The following is a 25977-nucleotide window of genomic DNA, read 5'->3' as shown; positions in this document are numbered from 1 at the left end:
GGCAATTTGTAACAATGCCGTTTGGACTGGCATCGGCGCCATGGGTGTTTACGAAACTCATGAAGCCAGTAGCCGCAGCGATCAGGGAGAAAGGGGTCCAAATCATGATCTACCTAGTCGATATCCTGCTTATGGCAAACAGAAGAGATACACTCCTCTATCAGACCAACTGGGTGGTGAACCTCTTGACTTCCCTCAGGTTTCTAGTGAATCAAGAGAAGTCAGAGATGAGACCAGCAAAGAGGATAGAGTTCCTACGGTTCGTCATAGACACCAGGACAGCAACTTTAGAGCTCCTGAGTAGAAAGATAAGAGACATAAAAAGAGAAATAAGAATCTGTCCCAGCAGAACAGTTATCTTGCTGTGCACAATAGTGCAAGTAGTAGGCTTGCTGGCAGCGTCGATACAAGCGATATTCCCAGGGCCACTGCATTACTGAGCGCTCCAGCGGCTGAAGATAAGACACCTTCAGCAAGGCTTACGCTACCACCAACTGGTGCCCCTAGATCAGGAGTCCAGGACAGAGCTGGAGTGGTGGTTACAGAACATGGAAGCATGGAACGGGAGAGCCATCTTTGGCGACCGGCCCGACATAATAATAGAATCAGACGCCAGCAGAGGGGGGAGGGAGACCGGTGCGGAGAGCTCCAAACAGGAGGCAGGTGGAGTGCAGAGGAACTCAGACTGCACTTCCAACTGTCTGGAACTCTTAGCCGGATCATTTGCGACCAAGGATTTTAAGAAAGGCAAAGTGAATTCATGTATTCTGTTGAAAATGGACAACATGTCAGCAGTCAGGTACATCAATCACTTGGGAGGGATGAAGTCCAAATTATTAATGGAGATAGCCAAGGATTTCTGGCACTCCTGCCTAGAGTCGGGGACCTCGGTAGTAGCGGAATACCTACCAGGCTCGCTGAATCTAGTAGCGGACTGGAACTCCAGGCACCTAGCAGATTCCAGAGACTCGGTGCTGGACAGAGAGATCTTCTGGAACAACAAAAATGAATCTGGGCGAAATGAGATCAGAACATCTGTACACATATAAACAATACCAAGTATTGTCAAAAAATATATATTTATTTATAAGCAATTTACATAAATATTTATTGTTCTCAACATCCACATTTAAACACCACCATTCATTCCATCATTCATTCACAATCTCACTATACATGTCAATATTCCACACTTGTGGTACTAAAACCACCTAGAACCAATATATTAACATACATTTCAACACCTCTTGGTGATTACAGTAAGTGTTAATACAAAAGCAAATAGCATATTGCTTATTTGCTGTAACTCAACATATGTTTCGGTCGTCACAATAGGCCGCTAATTAAAGCCGGCAAATAGAAGTGACCTTCTTCAGGAGACGGATGGTTCTGTTGCAACCACTCCAAAAGGTGAAGGATGTCATCAAACCTCAATCTACAAACAAACAATATACATAACATCAGAATTCCGATCTCTTATTTGTTTAGACACAGATATATCTTGTGTGTATATCTTAGTTTATGTTTATGTGTATACAGATTGGCACTCACCTCCAGGCGAGAACAGGGATTTTTCCACTTTGGATTTATTGACTAAAGACGCAAGACACCCCCATACCTGAATTTTTGATCAGGTAAGATCTAGTGTGTCCATACCATATATATAATGGTGTATTGTTTATAGGGCAGGCTTACTAAGATGCTTTGTCCTCCTCTTACGTTGCAGTATAGGCGCAGAGTTATCTAGCACCACTGCAGGATTTAGTCCATCGTTGACACGCGTCTCCATTAATTCACGTGGAGGTGAGTGCCAATCTGTATACACATAAACTGAGATATACACACAAGATATATCTGTGTCTAAACAAATAAGAGATCAGAATTCTGATGTTATGTATATTGTTTGTTTCTAGATTGAGGTATGATGACATCCTCCACCTTTTGACATTTCGGAGTGGTTGCAACAGAACCATCCGACTCTTGAAGAAGGTCGCTTATATTTGCCGGCTTTAATTAGGGGCCTATTGTGACGACCGAAACATATGTTGAGTTACAGCAAATAAGCAATATGCTATTTGTTTTTGTATTAACACTTACATTTCAACACCTCTTGGTGATTACAGTAAATTAATATATTGGTTCTAGGTGGTCTTAGTACCACAAGTGTGGAATATTGACATGTATAGTGAGATTGTGAATGAATGATGGAATGAATGGTGGTGTTTAAATGTGGATGTTGAGAACAATAAATATTTGTGTAAATTGCTTATAAATAAATATATTTTTTTTTGACAAGACTTGGTATTGTTTAAATGTGTACAGATGTTCTGATCTCATTTCGCCCAGGTTCATTTTTGTTGTTCCATTATATTTCGCCTGTAGAACCTGTGGCAGTAAGGCAATCCCTATTTTGAAACTCAGAGGGATCTTCTGACAGATAGAAGAGCGCTACGGCCCAGTTCACACAGACCTGTTTGCGTCCAGACTGAACGTTCAGAAGGAAAGATTTTTCAGCTGGAGACTGGACCCAGCAGCAGCGGGAGTAGATACCTTTCTGCAAGATTGGCGAGGAGGAATACTCTACGCATTCCCACCTTTCATGATGATGAGCAGGGTTCTGTCAAAAGTACGCAGAGAAGCAGTGAATCTGATTGTAGTAGCTCTGATATGGAAATCACAAGTATGGTTTCCAGCGCTCATGGAGCTAGTGAAATATTACCCAAGAGTTCTACCCCGAGGAGAGAACCTTCTCATGGACCCAGTTGGGTCGTTTCACCCTCTGAGAGTGAAGGGGACTCTGCCGCTGATGGCGTGCAAGATAGCAGGAGACTCTGGAACCTCCCAGGAATTTCGGCGCAGGCTGCGAGCCTCATCGCTGAGTCATGGGCCCCTTCAACTAGAAGAAGCTACGACGCAGCATAGAACAGATGGTCGAGATGGTGCAAAAGGAGAAGTCTTCATCCTGTTTCTGCCCCTTTGGTTGAGATACTGAATGTTTTAGTGAAACTCTTATAAGATGGGAAAGCCTATAGAATAGTAGTGTATAGATCCGAGATATCGGCAGGTCACACGCCCATAGAGGGAGTGCCAGTAGGAGAGAATGTGGCAGTAATCCGACTTCTAAAAGGAATAAGGTTTAGGAAGCCACCACAGCCGAGGTACGAGTCCTATGGGACATTGCAGTAGTGCTAAAATTACTAGCAGAGTGGCCCCGTAATAGATACCTGTCGTTAGAAAAACTATCTGGAAAATTAGCAATGCTGTTATGTATGGTATCATGTAGGAGAGTAGTAGACGTCAAAGCGCTAGAGGTGAATAGAAAAGTATATGGACCAGACGTAGTAACGTTCAATCTGGCCAGGAGAACAAAGACAGACTCCTCCACAATAACTTACCCTTACATGCAAGAGAATCCAAAGTGGTGTGTGGCTGCATGCATAAAGGAATATGCGAGTAGAACAGCTAAGCTGAGACCTATGGGGCCAACCCAATTGCTGATAGCGCGCAGGAAGCCACATAAAGGCGTAGCAACAGCCACCATAGCAAGATGGGTCCGAGAGATCATGAGCCTAACAGGCATAGATATGTCAAAATTTGCAACACATTCGGTTAGGGGTGCAATGGCATCAAAAGCACTGGGGCAAGGTGCAACTTTTCAAGATATTCTGAAAGCAGCGGATTGCGCTAGTGATACCACATTTAGAACGTTTTATTTTAGACCGTTAATACGCTAGCAGAAGATGTGGTCAGAAGCTTTGAACAAGCATAATGCCCGCCTCTGTCTTGACATAGAATGAAGATCCCCCCCTGCTAATAGCACAGGGAGCTCTTGATTCTATTAAAGACAAGGAGGCAAGCATTATTTTCCCGCCCTAGATACATGGGAGATTTAAAGTAGTGATGGATAGATTGCTGTGATGTATTTCAAAGTGACTTACACACCCTATTCTGGGAGAAATTCATGTATCTGCCGCCCTAACATGTACTGTTTTTTCTGACATTAGGAGATGAGCAGAAGAACGGCTGAAATTGCTCTGGAAGTGTGCGAGTCGCGTTGAACGAAACCGCAAGTTGGAATGCGAGAGATCAACTCGACAGAGAGCTCAAAGTTCAGAGACTATGTTGATCTGGTTGGCAGTTTAGTTTTCGATTAGATTGCAGTTCGAAGCAGTCGAGAAGAGGAGGAACACAGGAAGAGGAAGGACTAGGTCACATGCCCAAGACACTGGGACTACAAGGGCCCGAGACTGATGGGACATGGGGAATTTTGAAAAAAAAAAAAGTTTATTTTAAAGAGAAAAAAGTTGACATTTCTGTTATTTGTTGAAACTGCTGGAGAGTAGAATAAAGAGAAGATGAAGCATAATGCTCGCCTCTTTGTCTTTAATAGAATCAAGAGCTCCCTGCGCTATTAGCAGTGGGAATCTTCATTGTGGGTGAGGAGCTTGAAGACTATCTTTGAAATGCTAAGGAGCCTATGTGCCTATGGCAAATACCTTTTCATATAATTGTAGCGCGTACCACTTGCAAATCCTGGGATTAGCGGTCATGTTTCTCGGATCCTCAGTGCATGTTGTTGGAAAAGTGTCACTCACTGTGTGCTCATGTGCACATTTCCCTAGTCATATCCACTGCCCTTTGTCTCCCCATGACACAAAGAGACCTTTAAATACCTTGGAATGCATTTAAGTAAAGACTCTGCATCCTTTCTGAACCATAACCTAGCTCCAATTTCCAAAACATTCCAAGTAATTGTGGGCTGCTCTACCCTTGTCCCTACTTGGCAGGGCTGCATTATCTAAAATTATGGCTTCCATAGATAGTTATATGCCCCCCAAAATACCCCATTCAAAATTCCTAAAAGTGTATTCGATCAAATTGAACAATTATTCTTATGGTATTTATTGAGCGTGGTCCTAGCTTCGGGAAGCAACGAAGCACTGTACAATCATTGGGAAGGAAAACTGTGAGGGAAGCAGAGAACAAGGGAGCAGTGAAAGAATGACAGTTGAGGGTGGGTAATTGGCAGCAAGAGACCTACAAGCAACCTTGGGAGGAAACAATGAGTAGCAGATCACTGAGCCTCAGCTAGGGTGGGGAGTGCAGGGTGTGTGTACCTAGATTTTAGGGAGGTACCATTCCTTGAAGAGGAAGGTCTTGAGCTCTTTCCTGAACAGTAGAAGCCATGGGGCGAGTCTTATATGGATAGGGATAAACCCTGAGACAATTATTATGGCACAGCTCCCAGACCAAAATATCCCATATAGCTGTGTTTGAGAAGGTGCAATAGAGACTCCTGGATATTAAAAGCTGCTATTGATCATCCCAATTTGTGGTAGCTAATGAATGGCTTCATAAAGATCCTTCCATTCCATATATTAAGGCAATACGAGCTTGGACGGGCCAAATATCCCCCCACAGAAGCTCCATGGTCCTAGGAACAGGTCACGGCTCCATGACCACAAAAAAGGTCTGATATTCACAAGGGCTAGGGATAGGCCGGAAAGATCACCAACAAAGCAAAACTGTGGAACAATAAAGACCTACCTGAGATTAATAAGCTGGAAATATCTAAAACATTGGCGGGCAAAAACATGAGTTTAGTGGAGGATGTTGCAGCTGTGGCAAGGTTGTTGGCATTTAGTGATCTCAGTCAAAACTTTGCGCGACCAAATACAGAACAATATCACTACATACAATTAAAAAAACACAATGCACAAACGGCTTTGTTGAAAATATGACCTCCAGCTTTAAACCTCACTGGTAGCTTATCTAAATGAGGGACAAATTTCCAAAAAGCTCATCTCATCCCTATTTTAGTTTAGACTTTTTTAACCCCACACTCCCTATCGGTGCTTAAACAAAAATGGGAGAAGGATATTGGCACCAATGAATTGAAGGAATGGCAGGATACCCAGATGCTCCCACTTGAGGTTGCCATTACAGATAAATTTGGGTTGGTTCAACCTTAGATTCTTCGTAGAATATATTACTCCAGAGAGCTCCTATTCAAATGTGGCAGGGCTCAGGACACCCATTGCGTGTTTTGTGATACTCCACATGGTAACTTCCATAAAATCTGACAATGTTCCAGTATCCAGACATTATGGCAAGTAGTGTTGAGTCATTTATCAATGGTGATTGGTCAGGAACTCACTGTACATCTGAAAACCACCGTGCTTGGTATCTTGGATGTTGGTACAGCGTCTACGGTCGAAGAGTTCCATTATGGGTGGAACAACGAGGTGCTAGAGACTGTCCTAAGTTAATAAAGTGGAAAGAGGCATATTATTGGATAATTTCCAGGTGTAATAAAGTGGATGGAGTAACAAAGCTAAGCGTTGTGAAAGCTTATGCAGAGATTTGGATTGTCTTATATGGGAACCCCGAAAGCCCCAAATCACTTGCCTTATATAAGAGACTGAATAGAATGGGAATCTGCATGGTGACATCCATATGCTCAGGGAACAAAAAGAAAAGCAAAGGCTTGTATTTTAACTAAATGCTTAAAATAAAAGTGGAAACATGACATGGCTATCCTGTGCAGTGCGGCTTACTGATGCAGGGCGAATGCTTGCATAGTGGGTGTTCTCCCTCGCTTTCTTCTTATTTTTAACTTAATGTTTTATTGTCATTGAAACGCATAACAACTACAAACAAATATGTACCCTACCCTTGATCCCTCCCCACCTGAGATTGGTGACGGTCCATATAGTACCCAAACACATTTCCAAATGTAACAAATAATATACATCATTATGTTAACAGGTTACAGAGTTCTCTTGCCTGACTCGGGACATGCTCCCACCACATTCCAGTACATTCCCATCGCTCCAGTGTAGAGCTTCAGATTCTATGTGTGGTACCAACACTGTTTCAGGGAACGGAATATATATTTCCCGCATTATAGCTGACATGGGGTTAATTATTTATGGTGGTTTATCATCCGGGGAGGATGTGAGTTTATTGAGGAGCAGTCCTTAAGCTGTGGTACCTCTAGTAGTCCAGAAGACTCTTGATATAATGAAATGTCATGACCGGCCACACCCGTATTTTGGTATCGTATGTAGTGATTTATTTATTTATTTATTCGTATTTGTTGAGCGCACAGCAAACCTGAAGGCATTGTGGCGCTTGTTACAGTGTTGCTTATACTTAGTTACATACATTTAAAATAGTCAATCGTGGCGGTTGATTCAGTGTTGCTTATACTTAGTTACATACAGTTCAGATCCGTAGGTGTTAAATTGTACGATGTTATACATTTGTTACATACATGCATTGAGGAGCAGGTGACTAGGAGAACAGGTTAGTTGAAGAGGGCAGTTTTGAGTTTTTTGCGGAAGGAAAATAGAGATGTTTCAGCTCTGAGGTCGGTGGGGAGGGAGTTCCAGAGCTTCGGGGCGAGGAAGGGGAAGCCTATACCTCCTGCCTTAGTCCTGTTGATGCGAGGTATCGTTAGTTGATTGGTGTATTGCAATCTGGTCGGTCTGGTGGATTGCGATCTACATAATGTGTCAGATAGGTATGAAGGTGCTGAGAGGTTGATGCATTTGTGCGTAGTTGTGAGAATTTTGAAGGAGATACGGTCCTTGACTGGGAGCCAGTGAGCTGTCTTCCTCGCTTGAGTGATGTGGTCTCTTTTCGATATGCTGAGGGCGCTGCCCTGAGGGCGTTGTTTTGAGTTGTTTGGAGCCTAGATAGGTTTTTTTGGGATGTGCCGGCTAGGAACGCATTACAGTAATCTAGTTTGGCTCCTATGGTGGCTCTAGCGATGGAGAGGCAGTTATCTTTAGTTAGGAATGGTTTTATTGCATTGATAAGTTTAGTACTCAGTGAGGAGGCCGAGACTATGGCGCTGACTTGTTTGTCCATTGACAGGGTAGCGTCTATGTGAACCCCCCAGTGTTTTGACTGAGGATAATACTGGGATGACACAGTTATCTATGTTGAAGTTGAGGTACAGCGGGTTGAGGTTGGAGAGTGTGGATTTCTGGCCTAGAATGAGAATTTCTGTTTTGTCCCCATTCAAGCAGAGGCCGTTGGTGGCCATCTATGCTTGTATGGTGGAGTAGATTTGCTGTAGGGTAGTGGCATCTTGATGGTAATGCCCTGACAGGGGAAGAAGTACCTGTGTGTCGTCAGCATAATTTGTGTATGTGATACCTAGTGCGTCTAGTTTGTCAAAGAGAGGCTTGGTAAAAAGATTATAAAGCGTAGGGGCAGTACATGAACCTTATGGGACACCGCAGTGGATGATGGAGGGTGCTGCATGACCTGTGTTTGAGAATACTTTCATGGCTCTGCCCTCTGGAAAAGAGGTTACCCAGGATGCTGCGTCCTTAGAGAAGTGCGCAGCCTGCGTCAGATGACTGGTGAGTGTGGTGTGATCTACAAGATCAAACGCTGCAGAAAGGTCCAGGAGAAGGAGGAGCGCAGGCTTGCTTTTGTCCAGGATGTTAGTGATTTTGTTTTTTAGGTCTAGAAGGGCGGTTTCAGTTCCGTGCCCTTTGCGGAACCCAGATTGTCTTTTTCCTAGGATTGCGTTCGATTCAAGGTATAGTTGAATCTGTTTGTGGGCAGCCTTGTCTAATATTTTCAGGAGGAATGGGACTGTTGTTATGGGTCAGTAGTTATTGGGGTTAACTGGGTCTAGCGTTGTTTTTTTTAAGAGAGGGCGCACCCATGCCTCTTTAAGGCTGCCTGGGACTATGCCTGTTTTGAATGACGCATTGATGAATGCCGTGAGAAGAGGGGCGAGTGGTTCTGCGCAGTCCTTGATGATTTATGGGTGGCACACATCACCCTTACATTGGGAGGGTTTGAGGTGCCTGAGGATGTCAATGACATATGCTTCGGAGATTTCTGTGAATGCGAATTTGGGCATGTTCCTAGCTTTGACATTAGGATGAGTCTGTACATGAGGGCTTTGCTTAGGTAAGGTATTGTAATGGTGAGATATCTTGTTTTGGAGGAGGTTTATCTTAGCAAGCATGGCTGATTGAATGCTTGTGCACCATGCTTCGTCTTTGACGATCTCATCAGGGCATGTGGGTGGTACTGTTACTTCTTTAAAGATACTGAAAAGTTCTTTAGAGTGGGAGTTGGCAGCAGAGATACGGTGGTTGTAGGCTTCAGATTTAGCAATGAAGATGGCGTCTTTGTATTTTTTGGCTATGGATTTGAAGTTGCCTTTTGTGGTGTCACAGGGATTACACTGCCAGTTTTTGAGCGCTTGGCATTTGTCTTTGCGCAGAGTCTGGAGTTCCTCTGTGAACCAGGAGTTGGAGTGGAAGGATTTTTTTCTTTTTAGTTTTCTAATGGGGCGACGGCACTGACCGCTTTAGTAATGGTATCTTTAAATATTTCTGCAAGGATGTTTGGGTCCGAGGAGAAGGGGGGCACTAGGCATGGCAGGTTAAGGTGTGCACTCAAATTGTCCGGGGTGAGTTTTTTTGGCACTTCTGGCTAAGGTTGCCGGTGCTGTGGTAGGCACTTTAATGCATATAGCAACTGGGATGTCGAATTGGAGAAGGTTGTGGTCTGTCCAGGGGAGGCTAGTATTGGATGTGATGGCTGTGTTACAATTGTGGTCTATGATCCAGTCTAGGATGCGTCTTTTTGTGTGAGTAGGCGCAGTGATTTTTTGTAAGAAGCCTAAGTCGTGGAGGTCTTTGGCTAGCGAAAAAGCAGTTTTGTCCTTGGGGTCATTGAATCCTAGATTAAGGTCTCCTATAAGTAATGATTTAGTGGATTTCTTGATATTGTTTCCTAGGAGATGATTGACTTGACCAATGAAATTGGCGGACTGGTCAGGAGGTCGGTATATGATATGAATATTTATTGTGCTGTTAGGTGAGAGTGCTAATTTAACTGATAGAATGTCGACATTCCTTTCCTCTTGGTGGGGTATTGTTCTAATAGTGTTTCTTTGTGAATAAGGGCTACTCCCCCTCCTGATTTGGCGATCCTGTCTTGTCTAAGGATGGTGTACCCCTGTGGTACTGCTAGTGTGATGGCTGGGCCGGAAGCTTTGTTGAGCCAGGTCTCTGTGATAGCGAGTATATCCAAGTCTAGAGTGGTTATTAGGTTGTTTATTTCTAAGGCGTGGGCATTGAGGCAGTGTACATTGATTAAAGCGCACTTGTATAGCCTAGAGCACATGTTCTTAGTGGGTAGGGTAGGAGAGTCTGACATGGGTGCGGCTGTATGTTGAGAGTAAGGGTTGCCGCTGGGTGTGGTGTGTGTTGGCTTGGTGTTGTGGCGTGTAGGGGTAATGTCATGGTGGTGGTGTTTGTTCACTTTGGTGGTGCGTGAGCTAAGTCGGCAGTTTCTGTGTGGTGTGAGTGTAGGTGTGGCCTGGCGGTGGATGGGGAGGGTGCGGGATCAGAGTCTGACCAATCTCAGGCTGAGGTTCGGTACCAGTGTGACTGTTATGTTTTGGGGAATGTGTGAAAGCTTAGGCAAGAGGTCCATAGTGAGAGGACGACTGGAGGCGTTGTGATAGTGGTGGTTAGGCTCTGGGCTGGGGAGGTGAGGTATGATTATTTCAGTGAGTACTGCGCATAGTAGACATGCGTAGAAGAGCAGGGAGTACATGCTGTAGCTGAGTTCGCTTGGCCGATAGAGTGTGGGCGATAGAGACGCGTATGTTGCTCATAGGTCGGGAGTATAAGCTACAGAATGGGCCAAGAGCAATCAATACAGTATAGAGCATTGTGGGCTAGGCGCAATCAATACAGTAATCAACAGTGTGGGCTAGGAGCAATCAATGCAGTAATCAACAGTGTGGGCTAGGAGCAATCAATGCAGTAATCAACAGTGTGGGCAAGGAGCAATCAATGCAGTAATCAACAGTGTGGGCTAGGAGCAATCAATGCAGTAATCAACAGTGTGGGCTAGGGGCAATCAATACAGTATTCAGCAGCGTGGGCCATATGCAGCTAGCGCAGGCTGGGAGCATTTAACATTGGCTGAACTAGATGCAAGTGTTTGGTGATGCGGTGCGCTGGTTTTGTGGTTAGCTTGGTTGGCAAGCAGGGGTGACTTACGGTTATCGTGCCCTCAGTATAGGAAAGGCTGTGCGCATCGTAGTCCATAGTCATGGGTCAGGTGCAGGTGTTCATTCGTGAGTGACTCCGTTAGATGGTCAGCAGGACAAGCAGGGGGATCACGGATACCGCTGGTGGTAGTGGTGGCGGTATGCTGGGCTTGGAGGGAGAGGAGTCGACAAAGCAGACAGGGCAGCGTCCCGCGCCGTAGCGCAGTGGCAGACAGGGGCAGACAGGAAGGGGCCTTAGGCTGTGTGGGCCTTGGTCGTGGTGGGCCGGCTTCCGCCTCCGGCTTACACCGGTGCTTTTCACTTCGGCCTCGGATGGTTGCTAGGCAACCTAGCAGGACGCTACCAGCATCTTTCTGTGGCATTCATTTTAGGTGGGTGTCGGTGGGGCTCCTCGTGGCTTGGGGCTGCTGTTGGGGGCAGAGTTGCACCAAGGGCTGGAGCCACGGTGCTTCAGTAGCCCTATGTTCCTCTTGCTGGTGAGCGGGATAGCGGGAGCAGCAGCGCGGCAAAGGATCAAGAATCCTAGCTGCTCCTGCAGCTAAAATGGAGCCGGCAGCACGTAGCAGTGCGCGGCTGGTGTTGATGGGCTCCTGCCCTCAACAAAAGTGAAGCTGAGTGGCAGACAGGAAGGGGCCTTAGGCTGTGTGGGCCTTGGTCGTGGTGGGCCGTCTTCCGCCTACGGCTTACACCGGTGCTTTTCACGTCGGCCTCGGATGTTTGCTAGGCAACCTAGCAGGACGCTACCAGCGTCTTTCTGTGGCATCCATTTTAGGTGGGTGTCGGTGGGGGTCCTCGTGGCTTGGGGCTGCTGTGGGGGGCAGAGTTGCACCAAGGGCTGGAGCCACGGTGCTTCAATAGCCCTGTGTTCCTCTTGCTGGTGAGCAGGATAGCGGGAGCAGCAGCCCGGCGAAGGATCAAGAATCCTAGCTGCTCCTGCAGCTAAGATGGAGCCGGCAGCACGTAGTAATGGCGTTTTATGTGGTTCCACTGGTATCAATTCCCACCTGGATGCCTCCAGTTTAACCAACCTAGTGTAGTTGAAGAATTTCCCTTGTGCCATTCCATACTTTCCCCTCCAGTCTGCAAAGGGCATTAGTCGTCCTCCCTCACATACTATTTTTTGCTGATGTGAATCTTTGCCTATCACAACTCTTATCACCCATGTCCTTAATCACATCAGCTATCTGCGCAATTACTCTCGAAGGGAGAGCTGGGTTGTATGTTGCATTCAAACATACCCTAGCATGTGTGGTTTTCCACAATTTATGAACTACCCTTACAATACTTTTTTTGTGTTTGTTTGTTCATTGGCAAAAAAAAAAAAAATATTTAACCTTAAAGTGAAATTTACAAACGGTTGCATTTCCAAATAAACACAAAATATGAAATATAAAAGAAAAATATAAGAACTATATCCTAGAACCAAACAATCATCACATTAAAATTTAATCTTGGCCAATTCATCACAAACATTTAGAGAATTTAAAAAGAAATAGCTATTGCGAGTGATGTCGAGCAGCCAATGAGACAGGATTTCCAAACGGCAGTCTTATCAAAAAGCTGAGCTTCTTTAAAATTTGCAAAATAAAATTATCTTCTTTGGGACAATTGAGGGCATTGCATAACCAAATGTTGCAGTGTTTCCATAGTTCCTTTGTCCTGACAAAAAACGACTATGGTATCCCCTAGAAGAACTAGTTACTCTTACCTTGTAACGTTCTTTCGATGGGATGTTCCTCCGACGTATTCCTTATCTTAGATATAAATCCTTCAGCTTTGCTGGCCTCGGAAAATTTTTTCGCCAGAGGGCGCTGCGCGTCGATGATCGCCGAGTCGATGACCCTCGACGGCCTCCGTGCCGACGTCGATGTCATCCTGCCTATAAAGGCCGCGCGCAGCGTCCGTTGCTCAGTTCCGTTTTGTAGTCCCCAGTAATGTTTTTGGATTAGACTAATCACCTTGAAGGAGCATAGGCTGCAAACCCACAGGAAGTCATACTGCGGGGATGGATGGGAGGGTCGATAAGGAATACGTCGGAGGAACATCCCATCGAAAGAACGTTACAAGGTAAGAGTAACTAGTTCTTCGAAGGGATTGTGTCCTCCGACGTATTCCTTATCTTAGATAGACTCCCATAGCAGTGGTATTGTGACTGGAGGCGGGAGTAATAAAAGTTATGTTACCCTTCCAGAATGGACAGAGTGTAACACAGCCTTGCCGAATCTAGTTTCTTGACTAGAGGAGGAATCCAGGCTATAGAATTTGGTAAATGTATGTGCGGACGACCATGTGGCAGCCGCACATATATCTCGAATTGGCACCCCTCTTTGAAGGGCTGAGGATGTTGCGATACCCCTGGTAGAATGAGCCCTTAGATTTTGAGGAGGCTCCTTTCCTGCCAATTTGTAGCACTCCAGAATGGCTAAAATAATCCATCTGGAGATGGTTTGTTTTGTTATTGGAAGGCCCAACTTATGTCCTGCATAACCTACAAAGAGTTGGTCTGCTTGTCTGATCTTAGCCAATCTGCTGATATAGAAGCTCAAGGCTCGCTTAGGGTCCAGCCTGTGCAGTCTCTCTTCCTCCTTCCCCGGATGAGGAGGAGGGTAGAAAGAAGGTAATATAATCTTCTGAGTGATGTGAAACTCCGAGACTACCTTCGGGAGGAAGTTAGGCTTCACCTGAAGAACAACTTTGTCCTTGTAAAAGATTGTATGTGGAGGTTTACACGATAAGGCTTGCAACTCGCTAACCCTTCTAGCAGATGTCAATGCTATTAGCAAAACAGTTTTGAGGGTGAGAAGCTTCAATGAACAAGAGTGTAGTGGTTCAAAAGGGGCACCCTTTAGGAAGTTTAAAATTAGGTTTAAATCCCATAAGGGAACTTGAAAAGGTTTCGGGGGATAAACATTAGTTAATCCTTTTAGGTATTGTATTACCAATGGAATTTTGAAGTATGAAGGCTCCTCTGCAGTGCGCTTAAAGATTGATAGCGCTGCGAGATAGCCCTTAATTGTGCCAACCTGTAGGCCTGAATTAGCCAGGTAAAGTAAGAATGACAACACCATAGGTGTACCACAAGAAAAGGGTTCAATATTCTTTTCTCTGCACCAGCTGCAAAATTTGTTCCAACGGCAGCGGTATAGAGTTTTAGTTGCCGGCCTTCTGGCCGAAAGCAACACCTCCATAACATCATCCGGAAGGTCCCAATCCTTGTACCTCAACCTTTCAGACACCAAGCGTGAAGGTTGAGGGTCTTGATGGCTGGATGGAGAACCTGACCTTCCTTCTGCGAGAGAAGATCCTCTCTGTATGGCAGTCGAATTGGAGGGCAGATGGACATGTCTAGAAGGTCCGGGTACCACGTTCTCCTGGCCCAATCCGGGGCAATTAGGATCATGGTCTTCCGAAACCTTCTCAACCTCCTGATCATTTGAGGAATGACAGGGACCGGAGGGAACGCGTACAGAAGTGGGAACTCCCAGTCCACTACGAACGCATCTCCTAGAGCTCCTCTCGGGGGAAATTCCCTTGAGCAAAATCTGTCGCACTTCCTGTTGATACTGGTGGCGAACAGATCCACTTGAGGGGTTCCCCAAAGGGCGAAGATCTCTTGAAGGACTTCCTGAGCTATCTCCCACTCGTGAGAGACTGTGCTCTGCCTGCTCAGAGCGTCCGCTGTCAAGTTCTTCTCTCCGGCTAGGTGAATTGCCGATAGAGAGATTCCTTCCTGAATTGCCCAAAACCAGAGCTGCATCGCCTCTCTGCACAGTGGTAGTGAGCCTACGCCTCCTCTTTTGATGAGGTAGTGCATGGCCACTGTATTGTCCGTCATTATTAGGACGTTTCTTCCCCGTACAGACGGCAGAAAAGCCTTCAGCGCTAGTCTGATGGCTCTCAGCTCCAACAGGTTGATATGTAGTCTGGACTCCGATGGAGACCAACGACCGCTGATGGTCAAGTCGTTGGCGTGAGCTCCCCACCCCGTGAGTGAGGCATCCGTGACTACTGTTATCTCCGGCCATGGTTGCCAAAACATTTCTCCTTTCAGGATGTTCTCCCGACAGGCCCACCACTGAAGGTCTCGGGCTACTTTGACCGGGATCCGAAGGAGATCTGTCATCCTTCCTGAGAACTGTGACCACTGAGTTCTCAGTGCCCACTGGAGGGATCTCATTCTCAGGCGAGCCTCCGGCACGAGGAATATGCAGGATGCCATGAGGCCTAGCAACCTCAGAAAGTCGTAGGCTGGGAGATATTGGGCATTCTGAAATCTGATGACCATCTGCAGAATATCTCGAGCCCTCACCTCTGGTGGCAAGGCTTTTCCCAGGGAAGTGTCCAGGACTGCTCCAATGAATTGGAGTCTCTGTGATGGTATCATCTGTGACTTCTTTAAATTGAGGGAGAAGCCCAGCTTGTGAAGGAAGTGGCAAACATAATCCAGTTGTCTCTGAGCCTGTTCCGAAGATACAGCTCTGATCAACCAATCGTCTAGGTAAGGGTAGACATGAATCCCTTCCCTCCTTAGACTTGCAGCCACAACCGACATTAGCTTGGTAAAGACCCTCGGGGCGGAGGTTAGCCCAAATGGCAGAACTCGAAATTGATAATGAGAGCTGCCAATTGCGAACCTCAGGTATCTCCTGTGCCTGGGATGGATCGGCACATGGAAATAAGCGTCCTGGAGGTCTAGAGATACCAACCATTCCTGAAGCTGGAGGGCCTGAAGGATCTGAGAGAGAGTCACCATCTTGAACTTGTCCTTTCGGAGGAATTTGTTCAATTCCCGTAAGTCTAAGATGGGTCTCAGTCCTCCGTCCTTCTTCGGTATTATGAAGTAGGGGGAGTACCAACCCTTGTTCCTTTCCGCTACAGGTACCAGTTCTATGGCACCTTTCTCTAGCAGGTCTAAAACCTCCTGCAAGAGGAGCGGATCTGGAAGCTTCAAAGGGTTGTTCCCCGGTGGATGACTCTGAGGGATATGTAGGAAGGGCAGGCAGTAACCTTGGGCCACTGTCTCCAGAGCCCAAGCATCTGACGTAATAGCCTGCCATTCCGTCAGATGGTGAGTTAACCTGCCCCCTACTGGTGTTCTGTGAGGGGAGACCTCAGAGTGGTTTTGAAGCGGCTGATGCAGTTGCCGAAGGTAAAGTGGCTCCTGCTCCTGCGGGTGCGGCTTTCTTTCCCCTACCCCGTCCACCACGGGTAAATCTTCCTTGGCCTCTTTGAGCCGGTCGTCCCCTGCCCCTTCCATATGAGGAATAGTAACGAAAGGACCGTCCTCTCCACGATGATCCCGAAGGACGAAAGGTATTCTGACGGATAGCAGCTCCCAATGACTTGGCTGCTGCCTTGGACGTTTGCAGTTTCTCCAAACTGTCATCCGCCTTCTTTCCAAAGAGGGTAGAACCGTCAAAGGGCATATTCAAAAGCCTGGTCTGCACGTCAGAGGCAAAACCAGACTTCCTCAACCACGCATGCCTGCGGATTGTGGTACTTGCCGCCATGGCCCTGCTGATACTGTCAGCAGAATCTAGGCCAGTTTGTAGGGTCTCGCACATCGCATCTTTACCATCCCTGATGATGTTTAAAAATGCGTCCCTTTCCTCTCCTTCTTGGAGGCAGTCAGCCGCTGATGAAGCGCACTCCCAAAGGGTGTGGCTGAACCTAGCGAGCGTACAGGTCGCGTTAATAGACTTTAACGCCATGCTACAGGCAGAAAAAACCTTCTTAGCCATGGCATCATACTTTTTGTCATCCCTATCCTGCGGAGCAGTGGGGTATGCAGATGTGCTGCCTGATGAGGTTGCAGCCTGTACAACCAAGCTCTCAGGAGTAGGGTGTTTTGACAAATATTCAGGGTCAGAACTAGCCACCCTGTATTTTGTTGACAGTTTTTTATTTACTGCCGGGATAATTTCTGGCGTTTCCCAGTTTGTCAAAATCCTTCTCTGTAGAGCAGAGTGAAATGGAACCACAGGATCCTCCTGTGGGCCCTTGTCCAGTATGTCAGTGAGGTCATCCTGCTGAAAGGCAGGAGAAGGTGCAGACCAACCCATAAATTCTATGATTCTAGACATCAGAGCTCTATATGGAGTCTCCGCATGTTCTCCTGGGTCTGGTTTGATAAATTCTGCTTCAGGAGAAGTGTCCAAGCCACTAGCTTCCTGAAGTGCATCCTGAAGATTTTTTAATCTTCCTTCCTCAGAGGCGAAAGTCTCTGGCTCTGGTGATGTGGTCCTCTGTAAATCAATATCTTGGTCTGAATCCTCCCTTTCCTCAAAAATCGAGGTTAAAGGGGGATACATTGGTTTTTGGAATGGTATAAACCCCATTTCCAATGCAGAAGGAGCCATCATCACAGGCCTTGAAAACGTCGATGTCGTCGACACCGACGTGAAAGTACTCGAAGGCGCCGTGAAAAGCGTCGAGAAATGTGTACTAGGCCTCGAAGAACTCGAAAGGATCGGAGTCCTGCTCGAGAACGACGTCGACGTTCTCGGCGTCGAGTCGGAGGTCTTTTGTCTAACCGTTGGCTGTGGAGTAGCCGTGGTTCTTTCCTTCACCGGCGTCGATATCGGCGTCGACGTCGGCGTCGACTCGATCGACTGATGCGCCGATGGATCCTTCGACAACGGCGTCGATGGCGCCGACCTCTGTTTCGAAGGAGTTTTCGACGATGGCGTCGATGATGCTTTATCTCCCGATGGCTCGAGGCGCTTTCGGGTTGACTTTTCCGCCGGGTACTGCGACTCGCGGCGTTTAGATTTTTTGGGTTTTTTACCCGGGGTATCACCCTCAGCTGTCTTCGAGGGGGACGAGGCCGCTTTCTCGAAGACGCTTAGCATCTTTTTCCTGAATTCCTCCCACTCAGCTTGCGAGCTGCGTTTTGTGGGGCAATGAACTCTCTCAGGAGAACTCGACGAAGATGACGAAGGGGATCTCCTACGTCTCTTCTTCGAGTGTCTCGATGTCGACGAGTGGTGGGAGCCACTTCGTGATCTAGATCGAGAGTGTTTTTTATGGTGAGGAGACGAACGTCTCGACTCTACCGAAGAAGCTTTCGAGGAAGTTAAAGTTGACCTACCTCTCTCGAGCTTCCCCCTACGCTCCTTCAAGGCTTTCGCCGTCATGGAAAGGCATTCCTCACACTCCGAACTCTGGTGCGTGATTCCCAGACACCACAAACAGACCCTGTGAGGGTCCGTCAACGACATTTTCTTCCCGCAGTCTCGGCACTTTTTGAAACCGGACCGAGGGGTCGTCGGGTCGGAGGAGGATGCCATCGATATCGAGGTAAATAGTAGTTATTATATACGTTATCTTGACGAGAACTGAGCAACGGTGTTCCGAGGCACAACGAAGCGCGGAAAAACGGAACTGAGCAACGGACGCTGCGCGCGGCCTTTATAGGCAGGATGACGTCGACGTCGGCACGGAGGCCGTCGAGGGTCATCGACTCGGCGATCATCGACGCGCAGCGCCCTCTGGCGAAAAAATTTTCCGAGGCCAGCAAAGCTGAAGGATTTATATCTAAGATAAGGAATACGTCGGAGGACACAATCCCTTCGAAGTAGACACTTTGTATCTTTGAAGAATTTCTCCCATGTTTAACAAATTCCAACAGAAGCCACAAAATACCTGTCAATCTTTTTGGCAGAGAAAAAGCCTCCAATGCAGGGTCATTTTCCCCCTGTGCTTGTGTTCATGTATTAAATTAAATGCCTCATGCTCTTCTGTTGATGTAATTTTTTCAGTCAAGAGATGCCAATCAAGTAAGTTTGTGACTTTCTTCACCCTTAACGGATTGCGCACAAGATATTCACTTGTAAGTCCCATACCATTTAGAACATCATCACAGGACTTGGAAAGAATATTTAAAGAGATATTTCTTCTTCCGATAATAAAGAAAAGAGCCATATACTACAGAAACATAGATTGGCCTCTGTAATACCTCAGAATCTCTTTTTGAACATACTTTCAACGCACAACTCTTGTAAAATCCATTTACTTAGAGAAACACAAGTAAAAAAAATAAAAAAAACAAAACAAAAAAAGATATATTTTTCCTCTTTTGCATCACCTGACCCAATTAAGTGTATAAAATGGTCACACACGGAACTAAATATTTTCGACAGAAAGAACATTTCTTCCATCTCACCAGAGAATATATCCCATTAATTCCCAATTCAAACAGATATGTTATGTATATTGTTTGTTTCTAGATTGAGGTATGATGACATCCTCCACCTTTTGACATTTCGGAGTGGTTGCAACAGAACCATCCGACTCTTGAAGAAGGTCGCTTATATTTGCCGGCTTTAATTAGGGGCCTATTGTGACGACCGAAACATATGTTGAGTTACAGCAAATAAGCAATATGCTATTTGTTTTTGTATTAACACTTACATTTCAACACCTCTTGGTGATTACAGTAAATTAATATATTGGTTCTAGGTGGTCTTAGTACCACAAGTGTGGAATATTGACATGTATAGTGAGATTGTGAATGAATGATGGAATGAATGGTGGTGTTTAAATGTGGATGTTGAGAACAATAAATATTTGTGTAAATTGCTTATAAATAAATATATTTTTTTTTGACAAGACTTGGTATTGTTTAAATGTGTACAGATGTTCTGATCTCATTTCGCCCAGGTTCATTTTTGTTGTTCCATTATATTTCGCCTGTAGAACCTGTGGCAGTAAGGCAATCCCTATTTTGAAACTCAGAGGGATCTTCTGACAGATAGAAGAGCGCTACGGCCCAGTTCACACAGACCTGTTTGCGTCCAGACTGAACGTTCAGAAGGAAAGATTTTTCAGCTGGAGACTGGACCCAGCAGCAGCGGGAGTAGATACCTTTCTGCAAGATTGGCGAGGAGGAATACTCTACGCATTCCCACCTTTCATGATGATGAGCAGGGTTCTGTCAAAAGTACGCAGAGAAGCAGTGAATCTGATTGTAGTAGCTCTGATATGGAAATCACAAGTATGGTTTCCAGCGCTCATGGAGCTAGTGAAATATTACCCAAGAGTTCTACCCCGAGGAGAGAACCTTCTCATGGACCCAGTTGGGTCGTTTCACCCTCTGAGAGTGAAGGGGACTCTGCCGCTGATGGCGTGCAAGATAGCAGGAGACTCTGGAACCTCCCAGGAATTTCGGCGCAGGCTGCGAGCCTCATCGCTGAGTCATGGGCCCCTTCAACTAGAAGAAGCTACGACGCAGCATAGAACAGATGGTCGAGATGGTGCAAAAGGAGAAGTCTTCATCCTGTTTCTGCCCCTTTGGTTGAGATACTGAATGTTTTAGTGAAACTCTTACAAGATGGGAAAGCCTATAGAATAGTAGTGTATAGATCCGAGATATCGGCAGGTCACACGCCCATAGAGGGAGTGCCAGTAGGAGAGAATGTGGCAGTAATCCGACTTCTAAAAGGAATAAGGTTTAGGAAGCCACCACAGCCGAGGTACGAGTCCTATGGGACATTGCAGTAGTGCTAAAATTACTAGCAGAGTGGCCCCGTAATAGATACCTGTCGTTAGAAAAACTATCTGGAAAATTAGCAATGCTGTTATGTATGGTATCATGTAGGAGAGTAGCAGACGTCAAAGCGCTAGAGGTGAATAGAAAAGTATATGGACCAGACGTAGTAACGTTCAATCTGGCCAGGAGAACAAAGACAGACTCCTCCACAATAACTTACCCTTACATGCAAGAGAATCCAAAGTGGTGTGTGGCTGCATGCATAAAGGAATATGCGAGTAGAACAGCTAAGCTGAGACCTATGGGGCCAACCCAATTGCTGATAGCGCGCAGGAAGCCACATAAAGGCGTAGCAACAGCCACCATAGAAAGATGGGTCCGAGAGATCATGAGCCTAACAGGCATAGATATGTCAAAATTTGGAACACATTCGGTTAGGGGCGCAATGGCATCAAAAGCACTGGGGCAAGGTGCAACTTTTCAAGATATTCTGAAAGCAGCGGATTGCGCTAGTGATACCACATTTAGAACGTTTTATTTTAGACCGTTAATACGCTAGCAGAAGATGTGGTCAGAAGCTTTGAACAAGCATAATGCCCGCCTCTGTCTTGACATAGAATGAAGATCCCCCCCTGCTAATAGCACAGGGAGCTCTTGATTCTATTAAAGACAAGGAGGCAAGCATTATTTTCCCGCCCTAGATACATGGGAGATTTAAAGTAGTGATGGATAGATTGCTGTGATGTATTTCAAAGTGACTTACACACCCTATTCTGGGAGAAATTCATGTATCTGCCGCCCTAACATGTACTGTTTTTTCTGACATTAGGAGATGAGCAGAAGAACGGCTGAAATTGCTCTGGAAGTGTGCGAGTCGCGTTGAACGAAACCGCAAGTTGGAATGCGAGAGATCAACTCGACAGAGAGCTCAAAGTTCAGAGACTATGTTGATCTGGTTGGCAGTTTAGTTTTCGATTAGATTGCAGTTCGAAGCAGTCGAGAAGAGGAGGAACACAGGAAGAGGAAGGACTAGGTCACATGCCCAAGACACTGGGACTACAAGGGCCCGAGACTGATGGGACATGGGGAATTTTGAAAAAAAAAAAAGTTTATTTTAAAGAGAAAAAAGTTGACATTTCTGTTATTTGTTGAAACTGCTGGAGAGTAGAATAAAGAGAAGATGAAGCATAATGCTCGCCTCTTTGTCTTTAATAGAATCAAGAGCTCCCTGCGCTATTAGCAGTGGGAATCTTCATTGTGGGTGAGGAGCTTGAAGACTATCTTTGAAATGCTAAGGAGCCTATGTGCCTATGGCAAATACCTTTTCATATAATTGTAGCGCGTACCACTTGCAAATCCTGGGATTAGCGGTCATGTTTCTCGGATCCTCAGTGCATGTTGTTGGAAAAGTGTCACTCACTGTGTGCTCATGTGCACATTTCCCTAGTCATATCCACTGCCCTTTGTCACCCCATGACACAAAGAGACCTTTAAATACCTTGGAATGCATTTAAGTAAAGACTCTGCATCCTTTCTGAACCATAACCTAGCTCCAATTTCCAAAACATTCCAAGTAATTGTGGGCTGCTCTACCCTTGTCCCTACTTGGCAGGGCTGCATTATCTAAAATTATGGCTTCCATAGATAGTTATATGCCCCCCAAAATACCCCATTCAAAATTCCTAAAAGTGTATTCGATCAAATTGAACAATTATTCTTATGGTATTTATTGAGCGTGGTCCTAGCTTCGGGAAGCAACGAAGCACTGTACAATCATTGGGAAGGAAAACTGTGAGGGAAGCAGAGAACAAGGGAGCAGTGAAAGAATGACAGTTGAGGGTGGGTAATTGGCAGCAAGAGACCTACAAGCAACCTTGGGAGGAAACAATGAGTAGCAGATCACTGAGCCTCAGCTAGGGTGGGGAGTGCAGGGTGTGTGTACCTAGATTTTAGGGAGGTACCATTCCTTGAAGAGGAAGGTCTTGAGCTCTTTCCTGAACAGTAGAAGCCATGGGGCGAGTCTTATATGGATAGGGATAAACCCTGAGACAATTATTATGGCACAGCTCCCAGACCAAAATATCCCATATAGCTGTGTTTGAGAAGGTGCAATAGAGACTCCTGGATATTAAAAGCTGCTATTGATCATCCCAATTTGTGGTAGCTAATGAATGGCTTCATAAAGATCCTTCCATTCCATATATTAAGGCAATACGAGCTTGGACGGGCCAAATATCCCCCCACAGAAGCTCCATGGTCCTAGGAACAGGTCACGGCTCCATGACCACAAAAAAGGTCTGATATTCACAAGGGCTAGGGATAGGCCGGAAAGATCACCAACAAAGCAAAACTGTGGAACAATAAAGACCTACCTGAGATTAATAAGCTGGAAATATCTAAAACATTGGCGGGCAAAAACATGAGTTTAGTGGAGGATGTTGCAGCTGTGGCAAGGTTGTTGGCATTTAGTGATCTCAGTCAAAACTTTGCGCGACCAAATACAGAACAATATCACTACATACAATTAAAAAAACACAATGCACAAACGGCTTTGTTGAAAATATGACCTCCAGCTTTAAACCTCACTGGTAGCTTATCTAAATGAGGGACAAATTTCCAAAAAGCTCATCTCATCCCTATTTTAGTTTAGACTTTTTTAACCCCACACTCCCTATCGGTGCTTAAACAAAAATGGGAGAAGGATATTGGCACCAATGAATTGAAGGGATGGCAGGATACCCAGATGCTCCCACTTGAGGTTGCCATTACAGATAAATTTGGGTTGGTTCAACCTTAGATTCTTCGTAGAATATATTACTCCAGAGAGCTCCTATTCAAATGTGGCAGGGCTCAGGACACCCATTGCGTGTTTTGTGATACTCCACATGGTAACTTCCATAAAATCTGACAATGTTCCAGTATCCAGACATTATGGCAAGTAGTGTTGAGTCATTTATCAATGGTGATTGGTCAGGAACTCACTGTACATCTGAAAACCACCGTGCTTGGTATCTTGGATGTTGGTACAGCGTCTACGGTCGAAGAGTTCCATTATGGGTAGAACAACGAGGTGCTAGAGACTGTCCTAAGTTAATAAAGTGGAAAGAGGCATATTATTGGATAATTTCCAGGTGTAATAAAGTGGATGGAGTAACAAAGCTAAGCGTTGTGAAAGCTTATGCAGAGATTTGGATTGTCTTATATGGGAACCCCGAAAGCCCCAAATCACTTGCCTTATATAAGAGACTGAATAGAATGGGAATCTGCATGGTGACATCCATATGCTCAGGGAACAAAAAGAAAAGCAAAGGCTTGTATTTTAACTAAATGCTTAAAATAAAAGTGGAAACATGACATGGCTATCCTGTGCAGTGCGGCTTACTGATGCAGGGCGAATGCTTGCATAGTGGGTGTTCTCCCTCGCTTTCTTCTTATTTTTAACTTAATGTTTTATTGTCATTGAAACGCATAACAACTACAAACAAATATGTACCCTACCCTTGATCCCTCCCCACCTGAGATTGGTGACGGTCCATATAGTACCCAAACACATTTCCAAATGTAACAAATAACATACATCATTATGTTAACAGGTTACAGAGTTCTCTTGCCTGACTCGGGACATGCTCCCACCACATTCCAGTACATTCCCATCGCTCCAGTGTAGAGCTTCAGATTCTATGTGTGGTACCAACACTGTTTCAGGGAACGGAATATATATTTCCCGCATTATAGCTGACATGGGGTTAATTATTTATGGTGGTTTATCATCCGGGGAGGATGTGAGTTTATTGAGGAGCAGTCCTTAAGCTGTGGTACCTCTAGTAGTCCAGAAGACTCTTGATATAATGAAATGTCATGACCGGCCACACCCGTATTTTGGTATCGTATGTAGTGATTTATTTATTTATTTATTCGTATTTGTTGAGCGCACAGCAAACCTGAAGGCATTGTGGCGCTTGTTACAGTGTTGCTTATACTTAGTTACATACATTTAAAATAGTCAATCGTGGCGGTTGATTCAGTGTTGCTTATACTTAGTTACATACAGTTCAGATCCGTAGGTGTTAAATTGTACGATGTTATACATTTGTTACATACATGCATTGAGGAGCAGGTGACTAGGAGAACAGGTTAGTTGAAGAGGGCAGTTTTGAGTTTTTTGCGGAAGGAAAATAGAGATGTTTCAGCTCTGAGGTCGGTGGGGAGGGAGTTCCAGAGCTTCGGGGCGAGGAAGGGGAAGCCTATACCTCCTGCCTTAGTCCTGTTGATGCGAGGTATCGTTAGTTGATTGGTGTATTGCAATCTGGTCGGTCTGGTGGATTGAGATCTACATAATGTGTCAGATAGGTATGAAGGTGCTGAGAGGTTGATGCATTTGTGCGTAGTTGTGAGAATTTTGAAGGAGATACGGTCCTTGACTGGGAGCCAGTGAGCTGTCTTCCTCGCTTGAGTGATGTGGTCTCTTTTCGATATGCTGAGGGCGCTGCCCTGAGGGCGTTGTTTTGAGTTGTTTGGAGCCTAGATAGGTTTTTTTGGGATGTGCCGGCTAGGAACGCATTACAGTAATCTAGTTTGGCTCCTATGGTGGCTCTAGCGATGGAGAGGCAGTTATCTTTAGTTAGGAATGGTTTTATTGCATTGATAAGTTTAGTACTCAGTGAGGAGGCCGAGACTATGGCGCTGACTTGTTTGTCCATTGACAGGGTAGCGTCTATGTGAACCCCCCAGTGTTTTGACTGAGGATAATACTGGGATGACACAGTTATCTATGTTGAAGTTGAGGTACAGCGGGTTGAGGTTGGAGAGTGTGGATTTCTGGCCTAGAATGAGAATTTCTGTTTTGTCCCCATTCAAGCAGAGGCCGTTGGTGGCCATCTATGCTTGTATGGTGGAGTAGATTTGCTGTAGGGTAGTGGCATCTTGATGGTAATGCCCTGACAGGGGAAGAAGTACCTGTGTGTCGTCAGCATAATTTGTGTATGTGATACCTAATGCGTCTAGTTTGTCAAAGAGAGGCTTGGTAAAAAGATTATAAAGCGTAGGGGCAGTACATGAACCTTATGGGACACCGCAGTGGATGATGGAGGGTGCTGCATGACCTGTGTTTGAGAATACTTTCATGGCTCTGCCCTCTGGAAAAGAGGTTACCCAGGATGCTGCGTCCTTAGAGAAGTGCGCAGCCTGCGTCAGATGACTGGTGAGTGTGGTGTGATCTACAAGATCAAACGCTGCAGAAAGGTCCAGGAGAAGGAGGAGCGCAGGCTTGCTTTTGTCCAGGATGTTAGTGATTTTGTTTTTTAGGTCTAGAAGGGCGGTTTCAGTTCCGTGCCCTTTGCGGAACCCAGATTGTCTTTTTCCTAGGATTGCGTTCGATTCAAGGTATAGTTGAATCTGTTTGTGGGCAGCCTTGTCTAATATTTTC

The 25977-nt window shown here is 45.5% G+C and overlaps 1 protein-coding gene and 1 long non-coding RNA gene across 2 annotated transcripts in view; one reads left to right on the top strand and one right to left on the bottom strand.

Moving 5' to 3' along the window:
• The window catches only part of LOC138520619 (uncharacterized), a 95778-nt gene extending 91424 nt beyond the window's left edge, over positions 1 to 4354 (top strand). Inside the window, exon 3 of the long non-coding RNA XR_011282815.1 lies at positions 4005 to 4354. This is a non-coding gene — a long non-coding RNA (uncharacterized lncRNA). The remainder of the gene's footprint in view (positions 1 to 4004) is intronic.
• The window catches only part of LOC138521307 (sodium channel protein type 4 subunit alpha-like), a 3496387-nt gene that overhangs the window by 2874453 nt on the left and 595957 nt on the right, over positions 1 to 25977 (bottom strand). The window lies entirely within an intron of this gene.

This window comes from Ambystoma mexicanum, chromosome 13, assembly GCF_040938575.1.
Source record: "Ambystoma mexicanum isolate Mex_15411 chromosome 13, UKY_AmexF1_1, whole genome shotgun sequence".
NCBI lineage: Eukaryota > Metazoa > Chordata > Amphibia > Caudata > Ambystomatidae > Ambystoma > Ambystoma mexicanum.
Note: the sequence above shows the minus strand (reverse complement) of the source record. Positions and strands in the feature narration are given on the sequence as shown.